Consider the following 16,954-nt stretch of genomic DNA (forward strand, 5'->3'; position numbering starts at 1 on the left):
AAAGAGGTAAAACACAGTCCCTGCCTTCAAGGAGTTAACTATCTAATGGGGGAAACAACAAACAAATATGTACAAAGCAAGCCATATACAGGATAAATTGGGCATAACTTACAGGGGGAAGGCCCTGTAATTAAGAGGGGTTGGGAAAAGCTTTCTGTAGATGGTGGAAATCCATTTGTGACTTAAAGAAAGCCGTGGGAAAAAAAGGGGAAAAAAAAGAAAAAGCCAGGGAGGTTCATAGGTTGAGCAAAAGAAAGCTTTCCAAGGATGGAGGACAACCAGAGAAAACGCCCAGAGCTGAGGGACAGAAGAACTCTGATCAATGTAATGACCCATCACAGTTCCAAAAGACTGATACATATTGGTTATAGTGGTAAGCTTTTATTTGTTTGTGAGTACAAGCATAGTTAAGTCAGAGAGGAGATGCAGAAAGAGAATGGGGTAGTGAGAAGGGATAGCAATGTTAAGAAAAAAAAAATGTTACTGAAACAGAAAGAAGTTCAGAAGGGGATACTGACAAGCCAGAGTAATTGTTGGCACTATCATGTTAACTTTAATACCTCCATGAGGACAAAAGCTATATGATAGAGATTCCATCTTCATATACAATCCTTTTTTTTGTTCTTTGTAGTTGGAAATATTCGTGTTCATCACGTTCATGATAAAAAAGAAAATTTTAAAAGAAGACATAGCTGAGTTTACAAGGAGTTTACATTCTAGAGAGACAATAAGGTCATTAAAAATATATGTAGTTAGGGGCAGCTAGATGGCACAGTGGATAGAGCACCGGCCCTGGAGTCAGGAGGACCTGGGTTCAAATCCGGTCTCAGACACTTGAAACTTACTAGCTGTGTGACCCTGGGCAAGTCACTTAACCCCAATTGCCTCACCAAAAAAAAAAAAAATGTAGTTAAATATATATTGGAATCTAGGTGTATAAGAAGAGTATAAAGTGCTGCAGACCTTCATGCAGGAGGTCGTATTTTGAGCCGGACTTTGAGTTTTCGCTTCTCCTCCGGAGATGGCCATTTGGCTCTCATCTCTTCCCTCCTGGGCCAATGGCCAGAAGAGCCTCATACTTCCTAGGATCTTTTGGCTCACAGCCATCTCTGCACTGCAGTGGTAATCAGGGCCATGCATGGCTTGCTGATATCAGCACTGAATTATGAGCAAAGGCAAGAGGCCAGGGAACTTGAGGTGTAGCATTTGTCATTAACCTCATGTCTATGAGAGACGAAGGGGACAGAGTGAAGAAGGAGAAGAGAGCAAATCAGAGAGGGAACTTTGATCAATCAGACTGTTAGAATTATGGAAAGTCTATTCCCGGTTTCTTTCAAAGGGTTTAACCCCGTGCCCTGGGCCCAGGAGCCATTTGAGGATTATTCAACAGTGGTGAATCCTTTCAGCTATAACAATAGCAGGCATATTTTTCTCTGGAACTTTTCTCTGTTGTCTCCCCTGCCCCCAACTTGGATATGATCTCTCCTGCAGCTCTCAAGCCTGTTGATGTACTTCTCACCCAAGCATTACCATCTGCCAGAAACATGTGGGCCTCAAAACCTCTTTTCTTGAGGTTTTGAATTTTTTTTTTTTTAAAATGAGCCATAATTTTCTTGTCAGCATTGCTTCCGTGGCTTTTCCTCTGCTTCCTCCAGGCTAGATTGACTGACTAATCATAAGCATCTACTTTACCTCCTTGAAAATGCCTAATATCGTAGGATTCAGAGTAAGGGGCCTCACAGAACATCTAATCCAACTATCCTTTTATAAGGAAGCCGACTTGGCCAAGGTTACACAAGTAGCAAGTGACAGAGCTCTAATTTGAACCCATCTCCTTTTACTCTACATCTGGTGCTCTTTGTACTCTACCACACCACTACACTCTTTCTGTCTCCCTCCGTGTTGGTCTTTTTGATTTTTAGATGTTTCAAACACATTTAGAGTTTGTTTGGTTTTGTTTTTACCTTTCCATCATGCCAGCCTAGTCATCACTAACAAATAACAAGTACCCAGGCCTGTTCTAAGCCATGTATTTTGTTCTCAGGGTCAAGGTCGTGAAAGAACTCTCACTTGAAGTCTAATAGTCTGATCTTTCTTAAAATGGATTGTGGGTTGCCTGCCACTGGAATTGTTCAAGCAGAGAATGGATCTCCATTTGGGATGTTGTCAGAGTTTCATCTGCTGGTTAGGGGGGTGGACTAGATGACCTCCTTTGGTCCCTTTGATATCTGGAGATTTTGTATTTCCGCCTGTAGGAATGAAGAAGAAAAGAGCTCAGTGATGCCAGTGATTGTTTCTGAGAGAATTAGCAAAACACAACCAAACAAATGACTCTGCATGCCAGAAACCTATCTGGGTTTGCTAAGATTTAAGTAGTTTGGTTATAACCATAGTTTAAACACTTGCAGATGTCTCAGAAAAATAAGGCGAAATGAGAAAGGCAGACATTTACTGAGGACTAGGTTTGTGCAGTGGTAGTCATAGAATTTGACTCCTAGACTTTCAAATCTGGAAGATTTCTCAGAGCTCCAAACTGTATCTGAACAGCAGTTCTTATTATATCATCCCTAGCCAGTGGTCATCCAGTCTTATGCTTGATGACTTCCGTTGATGGGAAACTCAGTGCCTTAGATGCAACCTAATCGTTAAAAAGAAATCGTACTAAAATCTGTCTGCAGTTTCTTTTCACCTGTTGATCCGGGTTCTGGCCCCCAGGGCACCAGGCAGAACATGTCTCCTATGTCTTCCACTTGACAGATCACCATATACTTGAAGACAGTGATCATTTTCCCTGTTAGTCTCCAGGCTAAAGTCCCCGGTTCAGTCATACTGAGCCCAGAGAAGTCATTTGATGGTTTATCTTCTTAGTTGGAAAAGAGCATGTTCACATCCCAAAATGTAGTAACATTTGCCCTAACCACCTGCTTCCTTCTTGTATGTCATAGGATTATCTAGCATTCATATAATTACATAGGGTTGCCTAGGACTTAAACTCGATTATGATGGAATATTATTGTGCTATAAGAAATGACAAGTAGGATGATCTCAGAAAAACCTGGAAAGACTGACATGAACTGATGCAGAGAGAACTAGGAGAATGGTGTGCACAGTAACAGCAATATTCTCTGCAATATAGTGATTCAAGAAAATCCCAAAGGATTAATGATGAAGCATGCTATCCACATCCAGAAAAAGAACTGATATTGATTGAACACAGACTGAAGCATGCTATTTTTCACTTTCCTTCTTTCATTTTTTCTTTTATTTGAGTCTTTTTATACAAAATGACTAATGGAAATGTTTTACATAATTGTACATGTATAACCTATATCTGATTGCTCACTGCCTCAGGAAGGGGGGAGGGGAAGGATGGATAGAATTTGGAACTCAAATCTTTAAATAAAAATGCTTATTAAAAAAACTCTAATGAAAAATCCCTGTAGGAATCTCAAAACACACCAGAAGCAAAACCTATTTCCTAAGGACAACATGAGGTTTTCATATTTAGTTATAACTGACTCCCTAATTAGAACTCCTACAACTTGTTAAATTCTTTCTTTGCTTCCCAGCATCTTTCAGAAAGGTGAAAAACCTTTCTCTGTCTTTGGTATGATTAAAGAAATCACTTCACAATCTCATTCTTCCAACCATCAACACCTTCACCCTTCACCCCTCCCCTTTTGTTCATGAGAACAGTGCAGTACATCCACATCAGAGCCCAAGGAAATTGGCTTTGCTAAATGATCGCTCCAAAAAAAAATTTGCAGAAGGTAAAAAAAAAAACCCTCTGTCCTCCTTTTTCCTAGTGTCCCAGGTTTATCTCTGCCTTTTTAAAGATACCTTAAACTACCCTTAATATAGTCTTGTCTTCCCCCAGGGAAGAGTGGTCTGTCCTGATCAAAGGAACCTCATTAAAATATGCTTTTCCTGTTGATCCAATCAGCTCACGGCATATCAGTGCCATTTTGATGATAGATCAAGCTGGAATATTTTGTCAACCTATTCTTTTTCATTTACATCTTTGTTCCTCCACTGAAGTCTTCCTCTGGTTTCTCATCACGGTGTGAACGTGACCCTGGATTCTGAAAGATTATACCAACTAAGTAGAACCTCTGGTAGGTCTTACTAATTTAAGAAAGCTATGATGGATCATATTTTTTGTTTTCTCCATGTTCATAGAGTCACTTCACTAGAGGGCTGGCTATGAAAAGATAAATATTTTCAACTACAGCAACTCATAAATGGGTATAAGCTTGCAGAGTTGGGATTAGCCTTAGTGGTGATACCCCTACCAATGGAATCATAGATCCTTAGAATTGAAGTATCTTTTTTGGTATTGCTTTCAAGTATTATTTATACTTCATTTAATCATTCGACAAGCCTTTACTAACTTACATATTTATTAAGCTACTACAGGGTGCATTGTGCAGGCCTGATACTATTTGGGGGGGGGGCAATGAGGGTTGTGACTTGCCCAATGTCACACAGCTAGTAAGTGTCAAGTGTCTGAGGCTGGATTTGAACTCCGGTCCTTCCGGGCTGGTGCTTTATCCACTGTGCCACCTAGCTGCCCCCCACAATACTATTTTAAGTTTAGATAAGATAGGATTCTTACCTTCATGAAACTAAGTTAACGAGTAATAAGACACAATATTACATGATAAATACGATATTGAAGGGTACAAAACAAAGTTCTATGCAAAGTGGAAGGAGCATTCTTTTTTTTTTAAGTATCTTTTTTAAAGTATCACTTTCTCTTTCAAATATAGCTCTTTCCTCCTCCCAAAGTTGCATCCCTCATAACAGAGAATTTTTTTAAAAAGCAGTTAAGCAGAACTAACCCACACATCAACCAAATCTGATGTTAGATGCAGTGTTCCTCAACCTTAGTCCCCCATTTCTGCAGTGAAGGGTGGGAGGTGCCTTTTCATAAGTCTTAGGAACATAGAATCATAGATTTGTAGTTTGAAAGGATCTTAAAAGCCATCTAGACCAACCCCTTCATTTTACAGATAAGGAATGGAGGCCAAGAGAGGCTTATTGGTTTGCACAGGATTACAAAGCTAGGAAATCTTCCAAGGAGGAAGTTGAACCTAGTTCTTCCTTACTCCAAACCTAGCATACTGTTCTCTACACCAGCGATGTCACACTCAAATAGAAATGGGGACATTAAATGATATATAAGGATCCCGATGGGATCCATATTGTCTTAGATAATGTTAACATGTGGTTTTCTATGTCCTAGTCATATATTTATTTTGTTAATATTTCCCAATTACATTTTAATCTGATTTGAGCTGCACCCATGAGTGTTGCAGGCTCTCTGATTGACACCTCTTCTCTCTACCATATTGTATGTTTTTTGGGGGGGGGTGTCAAACTTGGTCATTGTAATCTCACAACATTAATTTTTGGTTTCACAGTTGTTATTGTTGTTGCCATTTTACATTATTGTATTTGTGTGTGTTGTTTTCTTATTTCTGTTTACCTCACTTTCCATTAGTTTTCTGTTGCTCCTCTGTATTTGTCATAATTGTTGTTTTGTTGTACTGTAGTACAACAATATTTTGTTACAGTCACGTACCAAAATTTGTTTAGCCCTTTCCTCTTAGTGGGCATCTACTTTATTTCTAGTCCTTTATTACTTCAAAATGTGCCACTCTGAATGTTTTGGTTTATAGAGGACCTTTCAGGGTGTCTGTGTGTCTGGAAAGTTACAGGGGAGGTGAGTGGGACCATAGAAGAGTAGAGGGACATACCCTCTCCAGGAACAGAGGCAGAGTTCATTTGATCATGGTTCATGGCTCTAAAACTGGAAGGGATTAGATGAAGGAAAGGGGACATGCATTGTTACAAAGTGGTTAGTCAGACTGTGGAGGAAAGGGGAGATGGACTGGGAATGGAGAGAGAGGAGGGACAATTCCTGAGGAATTCTTAAAACAGTGGCCTAGGTGAGGCAGTCACCAATCAGGACATTGGGGTGCCACGGTTGAAGTCCTGCTAGGGCATGATCTCAGGTGTGGTTAATGAGGAAGTGGAGAAAATGGGAGATAGTCTGAGAAAAGGGAGTGAAGATTGAGGAGCATCTCTTCAGCCAAGAACAGACTGACTGTGGAATAGATCTGATGACAGGGAATCCTGAAGTACTTTTCTGGGTCCCAAAAAGACTGAAGGACTTACTTTCAGACTTCCTAAAAATTCAGCTGCCCATATGACATGAAGAAAGGAGTTTCCTTTTGATAACATAGGAAGAGCTTTTAAAGAAGTTTGCTATTTTAATCACCTTCATCTCACTTTAACTTGTGGTTTAATTCCCCCCCCCCAAAAAAAAAGAAATTATTTTCTTAAAAGCAAAGGGACATTTTTAAGTTTCTTGTCACTGAGGTGTGACATCACAAAAGATTTGTAAGGCTGCTCATCTAAATGCTCCTTTCAGTGCCACTACATAAAACTATGTATAGTGCATCTCTAAACTTGTTTCTCTTCTGTGTGCTTTTTTCTGCAGGACACATGATTGTGCTTCTTCCCAGCAAGAGCCTATTGCAGGATTTTTGAGGAAATGGCTCTAGTTTTAAGTTCAATTTATTCCATATTTAAGTGGTCACTGATGAGTAATTCATTTGTATGGAAAATGAAAGTTTCCACCAGGTGGAAAGGTGTCCTTGTATCTTAAAAACCCAGTGTGGTTTATGCTTTTCATTTAAATGTTAGAAGGTGGTTACACAAATGGACATTAATTTTCTCTGTACTATTTTCTGTGGTAGATTAGTTTGACTTTCTTTTGAGTTGCCAACTCCTGTATTTTTGTGCAATAGTCTCAGGTACTCATGGTGTGTTTAGTAAAGTACTTCCAATTAAGAGTTTCTGGCCTAGCTGACAGCTTTTTTTGTCCATCATATGTGCAGCTGAGATCTTTTAGAGACTAGACCTAAAATTTTCTGTCAGTTGACTACTTGCTGTTTTGAATTTGACTAAAATTGCAAAGTGGTGCTGTTGAATGAAAATACCCAACTTGAGCCTTCCATTTTTTGTGTGTGTTCTTTCATTATCTATGGAAATGTCTTCCCCCTCTAAGATTTATCAATTCCTGTCCTCCCTCAGTCAAAAAGTGTCTTATCATTTCTGTTTGTTCCTGTTTAAAAATGGAAAATTAATTAGTGCCTGGACCCTGGCAGGGATACGGAAGGCTCTCGCCAAAATGACTGCATTAGATAGAATGCAGTCTGGCCATGAATCATCCCAGAGGGTTTTTTTTTTTTAATTGTATTGCCTTGTACTAATAGAATCATTTTTCACCAGCAACCATACCAGTGTCATCACCAATCACCCCTGTTAACATGGCATATGACGTCAAACGAACAGCTCCTTAGCAGGCCTTTATTTAAGCTTGGTGAATTTTTGTCTGTCAGAAAGATTGTACTTTCATTTTATGGGCATTTAGGGTTTTTTATATCTTCAATAGGTAGGATTCAAAGAAATGTGCTTCACCAAATTGGGTAGCCAATTCAGTAGATGGCACTCTTCATCCAAGTCAGGGTGAAGTTACTATCCTAATGTGGCCTTCAGGGACAATGGGCTGGGAGAGATACCATTTTTCAGAGTAGATGTAAAACCACACTGACTCCTTTGGATAATTAAAGATGCCCACTTAGCTAGAACAGAGCCATTAGTTTGAACATGTGAGTCCAGATTGCTGTCTAGCAACTGACTGCAGTGGCCTCACAAGTTTCCATTGGATCCTCTACTTCCTGTCTAACCTTGCTGGGGACAATTGGTATTCTTTACCTCAAAGGTTCCTGAATGAGGACATTAATATGCTGGTCAGGACACTATACGTCAGTGGTCAGCAGACACTCAAAAGTGGTGTGCCAATATCTTGACTCCGCCCTAGTCTTTCGGCATGCTGGGCCATAGGACAGGCACTCTGATGCAAGTGAGGGGTGGCTGCTCACTCTCATGGCCAACAGTACCTCTGAGAGGGTGACTCAAAGCCATGTCCTAAAACAGAACCTCATCTAATCTAGTCTGAGGCCTGTTCTCATCAGTGACCATAACTCAAAGAAATCTGACCAGTTTAGACTAATTCCTTTGTTCATTCCTGCTGCCTATAGACATATGAAGACTAATAGAGCCCTTGCCTAGAAGACCCTACTCTTGTGAGATCAGACAGATGGTACATACCTTCCTTTTTTTGGACATACCTTCCTTCATGACAATTTTGAATAGGGTGTCAAAGGAAAAAAAACCACATTCATTAAATAGACCACTTGGGGTAGGACTGTCAAACATTGAAGAAGGTATTTATTCAATTCATAAGATCCTTTAGGAGCATCCTAACAATAAAATTATACAGAAAAGTCCTACAATAACTTGAGAAAAGTGGTTAATCATGTGACCAACATGGGGGGGAGAGGTCTGATGCTGGGAGTAGTGATAATAATATCTAACACTTTTGCAGTACTTTGCATTTTACAAACCACCTTATTTAAAATAATCCTGGGGGCAGCTAGGTGGCGCAGTGGATAAAGCACTGGCCTTGGATTCAGGAGGACCTGAGTTCAAATCTGACCTCAGACACTTGACACTTACTAGCTGTGTGACCCTGGGCAAGTCACTTAACACTCATTTCCCTGGGGGGAAAAATAATAAAAAAATTCTGTGATGTAGGTGATACAAATATTGTTATTTTCTTTTTTCCCCATTCATAAAACTGTTATTCCACTTAAATAGACATAAAAAACATTCTTAATAATTATGCTTGGATTGTTCATAAAAATTTCATAAGCCATTAAACAAAGCTAGTAATCATCTCAAGTCATTTCACTGTTAACTATTTTTACAGCACATGCATGCATGCATGTTAGGCAAGTATCCAAAAAAATCACAAAAGCGAAAAAACTAAAAAAAGTTAAATACATGGTTTCTTGTTTGTTTTACTGCTGTCCTTTTGATATACAGTGACTTGATGGATATCAAGCTATTGATTTTTACTGCATCTTTATTTGTACATTTGTTCTTAAGTTGCCTAAACCATTTAAATACAAATAAAATGAGCATAGCAAAAATAATGAAAGTAAACAGCAGGTAGCTCTGCAAATAATGGAATGTGAACCATTTCTGCCCTTCTCCAGAGTAAATTCATTGGGTTAAAACTTTGTCTTAAGGAACACTTTTGCAACTGCAATCATAAAGGTGTACACATTGAGATTGGTATTCCACAGTGACACATGGAATGACATGTAATATCTATGGGACATCTGTTTCTACCACAGCCATTAGTGCTCCAACCCTAAAGTACCCACAACAGCTGCACCTGTGGCTGGAACCAATTATTCTTTTATTCCCCCCACTATGAGAAGCCAATATGTAGGCAGTTTTCTTTCTTTAGACATGAGCATTATTATCCTAATTTTATAGATGAACATACAGGCTAATAAAGGTGAGGTAATTTGATCACATGACATGGTTGCATGATTAGCCAATAAGCTTCAGTCCCTGAATTTGAACTCAGGGTTTTCTGATTCTCAGGTAAGTCCAGTGCACACCGCTTAGAAGGAAATGGATTGAAGCCCCATATACCAGGAGGGAAATAAGCAAACCCAAAGGCACTCAGCAGAAGCCATGGCAGACTGACAACCAGGAGTGGGAGGCTTGTGACAGGAGAGAGCAACTGTACAGATAGTATACCAGGGAATACATCTTGGTAGTTGATGATCCAATAAAAGAGACTGAGAAGGAAAGAATTGTCAGACAAGTAGGAGAACAAATGAGATAGCAGCATCATGAAAACCCCGAGGAGGAAGTGTCCATAAAGTGGTGGTGGTGAGCATTGTCTTGCTTCAAAATGATTGAAAATAATAAGGACTGAGAAATACCATTGGATTTACCAGTTAAGAGATCATTGTACGGCCCTGGATTTGGGAGGACCTGAGTTCAAATCCGGCCTCAGACACTTGATATTTACTAGATGTGTGACCCTGGGCAAGTCACTTAACCCTCATTGCCCTAGGGGGAAAAGAGATCATCGTTAACCTCAGAGACCATTTCCAGTCACATGTCCAGAGGTCAGAAACAGAGTATAAGGGCTTGCATGAAGACAAGTTTGACTGAGAAGAAGAGGCGAGGTAGAGTAGATTGGGTAGAGATGGCAAGATCCAATGGATAGCTTTCACCACCACTCACTTGCAGACTGTAGGTAACACTCCTTATTGAAAGCTGTAAAAATTGCCATTCTTTCTTTGTCTAACTACATACCTCTCACAAAGAAAGAAGATGAAGGTAAAATATTTTGGGGGGCTGATGTATTTATTACAATTTGTACAATTGATGAAGCTACTCTTTTTACTTTTCTCTGCTTCTCTAAGGTCATACTTTCCTTTAAAACCTGTTAACGGAAAGGGCACAGAGCAATGAAAAGTGCCTTGGAGTCACTTAAGTTCAAGGACTTAAGTTCAAGTCCATGCCCAGCTGCTTACTATCTTTGTGACACTGGGCCAGTCACTCAGCCCTGAGGAGGCCTGAGAGTCTTTATCTTTAAAATCAGATTGAGCCAGAACTCCAAGATCTCCTCCAGTTCAAGGTTTCTTATCCTGTGATGTCAGTTCTTAGGTCCTTCATAAAGTCTTCACCAGCTAGAAAATAAGAGTATTTTGATCTGAATTTTGAGACCTTAGAATCACAGCATATCAGTGAAAGGTGTCTTGGAATCAGAGTGTTGGAGTGAGGGAAGGGGCTTTAGGCTCATTGATCCATACAATGCTTTGAGCTGAATGGGATCTTAGAATCACAGATTGCTAGTGTTCTAAAGTGGTGTGGCTATAAGGGACCATAGAGGTCATTTAATCCAATTTCCTTATATCATAAAGAGTTTTTAAAAAATGACTTACTTAAGCTTATATAGCAAGTAAGTGTCAGAACTGAGACAAGAGCCCTCATCCATTGTTTCACTGTTGTTTCTCTTTCCTGACTTTGCTTTGTAAATACCCTCTCCTCCTAAATAGTGCAGACCTGGATAGTATCCTGTCTTTTATGGTTTTCTAGTTGTTTCATATGTACAAATATAGATCCTCAACTCAATTATAAGATCTCCTCCCTCCCCCTTACTGCTTAGCACAGGTTTAATACATAGCCATTTTTTTAAGAAGTCAACTACTGAATTGTTTAATATTTAATTTAGTTGTTGAATAATTCAATATTTGATAGTATTCATTCAAAAAATTTTTAATTACTTACCGTGTGTTGAAATTACAACTAGAATACTGATTCACAGTGAAACTTGAGTATAGTAAGTGGTTATCCTACGAGTGATCTTGTTGAAAAATCCCAGTTCAGAGCCTGTGAAGCTGTTCTTGGCCCTGAATAAGGACATAGCTCCTGAAAGCTACGTTGGGGTTTTACTCCAAAGACTTTGTTATCAATTACATAGGCTCTCAAAGCTTCTCCTGCTCTCCTTCCTACCACGTACCATTGCCCTAGAAGCAGTATATTTTCATTGTTTAGTCACGTGTGACTCTCTGTGACCCCATTTAGGGTTTTCTTGGCAAAGATACTGGAGTGGTTTGCCATTTCCTTCTCCAGCTTGTTTTGCAGATGAGGAAACTGAGGCAAACAAGGTCAAGTGACTTGCCCAGGGTCATACAGCTAGTATGTGTTTGAGGCCAGATTTGAACTCAGGAAGATGAGTCTTTCTGACTCCAGGCCCAATGTTCTCTCTACTGTGCCACCCAGCTGCCCTAGAGGTAGTATGGGTATTTCTTTTAAGTTGTTTTCCTTCTCTCTTTTTCTCTTAAAGAACAACAACAGATTAGCTACTCTTTTAAACTTTGGGAGTAAGAGCCTTTCAGACTCTCTAGGGAAACCTTGGCTTATTGAGTTCATTCAGAGTTTCACCAGAGAACATTGATGCCCATGGCCAGACCCTACCTGGGCAGTATAGGATGCCAGCTTCCCACAGAGTGTTTCAGGGTGTTAAGAGGTATCACTGTGTTGCCTCTGAACCTCTAGGGGAGTCATTAGGCTCAAACTTTCCATTACTGTAAATCATGGTCATATGGGAGTGTTGACTTCCAGGCCATTCTTTGCCACTCCTTCATGACTTGTTGCTGGGGAAGACAAATAGGAATAAATATGTCAGAGAAATAAATAAGTAAATGCGAGGCTCCTGCTCATTACCACTGGAAAAGTACTAGCAAGGGAAATCATATTACCACACAAAGAAAATGTTGGCTGAGATATGGGGCCCTGGCTCCTAAGCATAGCTGGTGCCTTTTATGTCTCCTAAATGCCGATATGTAAAATTAATATTTAACTTAATCTGAGGCTCTGCTTATTTGAACAAAGACTAAAATTCAAGTGGTGATGGGGGAGGTGTTCTCTTCTAGAACATTCCACGAGGCTGTTCTGCATCCTAGGGGTGACATTTCCAGACCCTAAACCTCTTCTGTGAACCCTCAGGGCCAATTCCTCACACACAAGCCCCAAGAGAAATCCATGTGACTGTGCTGAGATGATTTTTGGTTTTATTATTTAATTGTCTTCTGCTATTAAATGAGAATTGCTTTGCCAAACATTTTTAAAAACTAGGTCGGTTCACCATGCAGTATATTAGGGGCAATTATGATGACTTTGCTTACATAGGTGTGTGTGTGTGTATGTGTGTGTGTGTATGTATGTGTGTGTGTGTGTGTGTGTATGTGTGTGTATGTGTGTGCGGGTTTTCATTGACTATCTGAAAGGATTTATATCCAAGCTAGAGTTGAGAACTTACATAGCACCTGGCACTGGGTGTGGCATGTGGGACCATATCGACTATATTGAGTCTCTAGACCTTCTTCCCACAGGCAGCATCTGACATTCAGTTGTTTGAACTTGGAAATAATTAATAATACAATTCTGGTTGGGGTTGTGGCTTTGAAATATAGAGGGAACCAGGAACCTCTTTTTAATGCATTTTTCAAAATGAATGGAGTTGCCCAGACTTTCTGGAAGTAAAATTGGGGCGGGGGGAAACATCAGAAATATTTATGTTGAGATGAAGTCATCCTGTTATTAAAGACATTTTTCCCCTCTTCCGGTGACAAATGAAATTAATAAGCCATTGATTCTCAAGGGCAAACTTAAAGAGGACTCAGCCCCCTAAACCATATTTCACAAAGTTGTAGCGTGACAGGCCTGCTGAGGTGTAGGGAAAGGGACATATAGCTTTCTCATTTGGATTCTTTACTTTTGGATGGTACATAGCTCTTCTTAAAACAGTTTAATCAATTACCTAAGTGGCTCCATCATTAAGCCAGGATTTCTGAAACTGATGAATTGTCCTAAGATTATCATTGTAGCTGAAGTAATATGCAGCACGTATAGATAGAATCAGTTTCAGAATGAGAAGGAATTTCAGAGGTCATGTAAAACAACCCCTACCAAAAGAACAATTCTCCTCATCAAATCCCTGTGAAGTGGTTAGCCAGCCTTCACCTGAAGCCTTGTAATGATGGAGAGAAGCCACCAATAAGAAATCACATTTGTATAGCATTAAAGGGTTTCAAAATGCTTCACATATATTACCTCATTTGATCCTTACAACAGCTCTATGAGGTAGATGCCATTGTTGTTTGTCCTTCATTCTCGAAGAAGACCAATGAAACACAAGGGTGATGTCTTTACTTGGGAACGAATTGTGTTTAAGCGAGGCAGAACTGCTCAAAGTGGTCAGCCTTACTCTCTTCTCTGGAGTCACTGAAGGAAGTCCACTGACAATACAAAAGTCAAGGTGACTAGTACCTATCTGGAATGCAGTGAGTAACCTTGGCCTTTCCAAATTAAGGTTTAAAAAAATTATCTACATCCTAAAGAAGAGAAAATAAGGGGGCAGCTAGGTGGCACAGGGGATAGAGCATTGGCCCTGGATTCAGGAGTACCTGAGTTCAAATCCAGCCTCAGACACTTGACACTTACTAGCTGTGTGACCTTGGGCAAGTCACTTAATGCTCATTGCCCTATCAAAAAAAAAAGAGAAAGCTATGTGACCTTGAGAAGTTTACTTCCTCTATGAGCCTTATTTTCTCTTTTTTTTTTTCAAACATTTTCAGAGAAGGTTGCCTTGTGACTGGTACTTCCTGCCATTCTTTGCTATGCCCAAGTTGGAGGCTTGGGCATTGCTTTTACAGGTTTCAGCCTTTATCTTCCTACCTACTTCTTCTTCTTCTTTTTTTTTTAAGTGAGGCAATTGGGGTTAAGTGACTTGCCCAGGGTCGCACAGCTAGTTAAGTGTCTGAGGCCGGATTTGAACTCAGGTATTCCTGACTCCAGGGCCGGTGCTCTACCCACTGCGCCACCTAGCTGCCCCTCCCTACCTACTTCTAAGAAGGACTGACCTTACTAGTTTGGGAAGTGTTTCACTGAGCCTTGCTCATCTTGAGTCTCTTGACTAGAAGTTGGTACATTCTGGGGGCCATCACATCTTGAAAGTCCCAATGGGCCTTTGCAGTACTGCCAACACAGCCAAACTTTGACTGAGTAGGGGGATGCAGGAAAGAATGATAGTACTTCTTGTTGCCACTGCTGTCTCTGGAAATTCCACCCAAATTTTCTCTTTAGGAAGCCCAAGTGAGGAAATAGGAGGCCTATCAGCCATGGTATCAGGAAACTGGGAGTATTTACAGGAATTGTCTCCTGGGTTCCCAACCTCTTTGAATGCTAAGCAGGTCCTCCATATCCTGGATCCTGGTGGACAGGCCTCTCCAGACTGATGGACATTGCCACTCAGATTGTTTTTACCACAGAGGGCCAACTGGACATTTCCCCAGTGCCCTATGGTAGTGGTATCAGACTCAAATAAAAACTCTCAACTACATATTGACTTAAAACACCACAAGTGAACATTATCTATATTGTATTTTTATTTATGTTGTTAAACATTTCCCAGTTACATTTTACTCTAGTTGAGGCAGTGAAGCCAAAATTTTGATACCTCTGTCCTAGGGGATAAAAAATTCCGGGATGAGGAAAGGAGCAACAATTTGCCAACCAATACCCTGGCCTGAGGGTGGATCCTTACAAAGAGGCATCAAAGGTATCACTGTGGATGGGGCACACAAGGATAATAACATCTGCATTTCCCCTGCTCCCAACTCAATATAAGCTACTCATGGGATGTGCTGCACTGGATCCTCTATAGAGATGGTGAAAGAATATCCTCCCCTAACAGACAGAGTGGTTTATCAGGTATGACCAAGCTGTCTGGGGTCTGTGTTTGTGACTTTCTGAAAATCCCATCTATAATCCTCTCTCCTTTGGGGGCTTCCTACCCTCGTCTTCCATTACATGAGCTTCTTGGAAAGTCTTAGCCTTGTTTGTCCTTGATACATCCTTTTTTGTGAGGGAGCCAATACTTTTTTCTATAAATTATGCATCATGGAGTGCTTTAAGACTTACAAAGCACCTTCCTCACAATTATCCTATGAGATAGTAATGCAAGGGTTATTTTAGCCATTTTACAACTTGGGAAACTGAAGTTCAGAAGGAACAGATGACTTCTGTCAGAGTCAGGGTATGAACTCACATCTCTTGACTCTTTACCCTAAATGAGCCTTTGTGTTCCTCAGGGAGCCACATGGAGAGGCCTGGGTGCTGTTATTGTAAGTCTCTTTTTTCTTTTTCTTTTTCTTTTTTTTTGGTGAGGCAATTGGGGTTAAGTGACTTGCCCAGGGTCACACAGCTAGTAAGTGTTAAGTGTCTGAGGCCGCATTTGAACTCAGGTCCTCCTGAATCCGGGGTTGGTGCTCTATCCATTACGCCACCTAGTTGCTCCATAAGTCTGTTTTAATGTGCTAGTGTACTGGGTGCTTCTCTCCTCAGGTCTTTGATGGGGTTTGTCTTTAGTTTGGCTGCTGTCATTCGAGCATCCCCTTGATTTCATCCTTTGCTTGGTTCCAGGCTTTTAGCTTTGTACAAAATATCAAAGTTGGTCTGTCTGACACAAATCTGGGTTTGGACATGTGTCAGCCATTACTAATAAGTGGAAGGACATATGACAAATCCCTGTTTTTCATATCTCTGTGTTTCCTTTAAAAAAAAAAAAAAGGACTTGTACCAGCTTTCTGTTTAAGAAGAGAAGACAAATCTTCTTCAGAGCTCTCCATTAGCTCCCCATTAGTCTGAGCTAATTATTCACTAAATGTAGAGGGCATTTTGAAGTCCAAATATATTTTAAATGTTTTTTTTAGTTATCAACTTGACTGACATGAATATTTCCATGTACAAAGAAAAGAAAGATGGTGCTTGGATATGTACAGTTTCTAAAATATCTATGAAATTTTAGGACCAACATTGCCCAGCCTTTCTGCATCCCCTTCTGAACTTCCTTCTGCTTTCTTGCTTTCCTTTATGTATTTTTAAAACTGTTTCATCCATTTTTTCCCCTCATTTCTTTTTTTGGAATCACTGTCATCACTAGCCTGCTTCAAAACTCTTTTTCCTCCTTCCCCCGTTAAAGCCTTTTCTTCTTTTTAAATAAGTATAGTCAAGAAAAACAAATCGATACATCAGAGATGTCCAAATAGATATGCCTAATTCTGCACTTCTAGTCTGTCACCTCTCTGCCAAGGAGTGGGAAGCACAACTCATCAGTCTGTTGGAGTCTTAGTTGGTGATGGCCTTGATCAAATTTCTTTAGTCATTTTCAAAACCATTTTCTTTTATACTGCTGAAGTTGTATAAAATGCTGTCCTGGTTCTGCTTCATTCATCTAGTATCAGTTATGACAAGTCTTCCCAGGTTTCTCTGAATTCATTCATTTCTTCTGGAATAATAATATCGTATTATATCAATACACTCTAATTTGTTCAGTCATTGCCCATTTGATAGGTACTCACTTTGTTTACACACATTTGATCCACCCATTCAAAGCTGTGAGCCTCGTAGGATGACATTATGATCTTTTCCTAAAGGTGAGGACCCT

At 40.0% G+C, this 16,954-nt stretch overlaps 1 protein-coding gene across 1 annotated transcript in view; it reads left to right on the top strand.

Annotated features, from left to right (window-relative positions):
• Positions 1 to 16,954, top strand: part of TTC7B (tetratricopeptide repeat domain 7B) — a 334,803-nt gene that overhangs the window by 277,460 nt on the left and 40,389 nt on the right.

The sequence above is a fragment of the Dromiciops gliroides genome, chromosome 2 (assembly GCF_019393635.1).
Source record: "Dromiciops gliroides isolate mDroGli1 chromosome 2, mDroGli1.pri, whole genome shotgun sequence".
Lineage (NCBI taxonomy): Eukaryota > Metazoa > Chordata > Mammalia > Microbiotheria > Microbiotheriidae > Dromiciops > Dromiciops gliroides.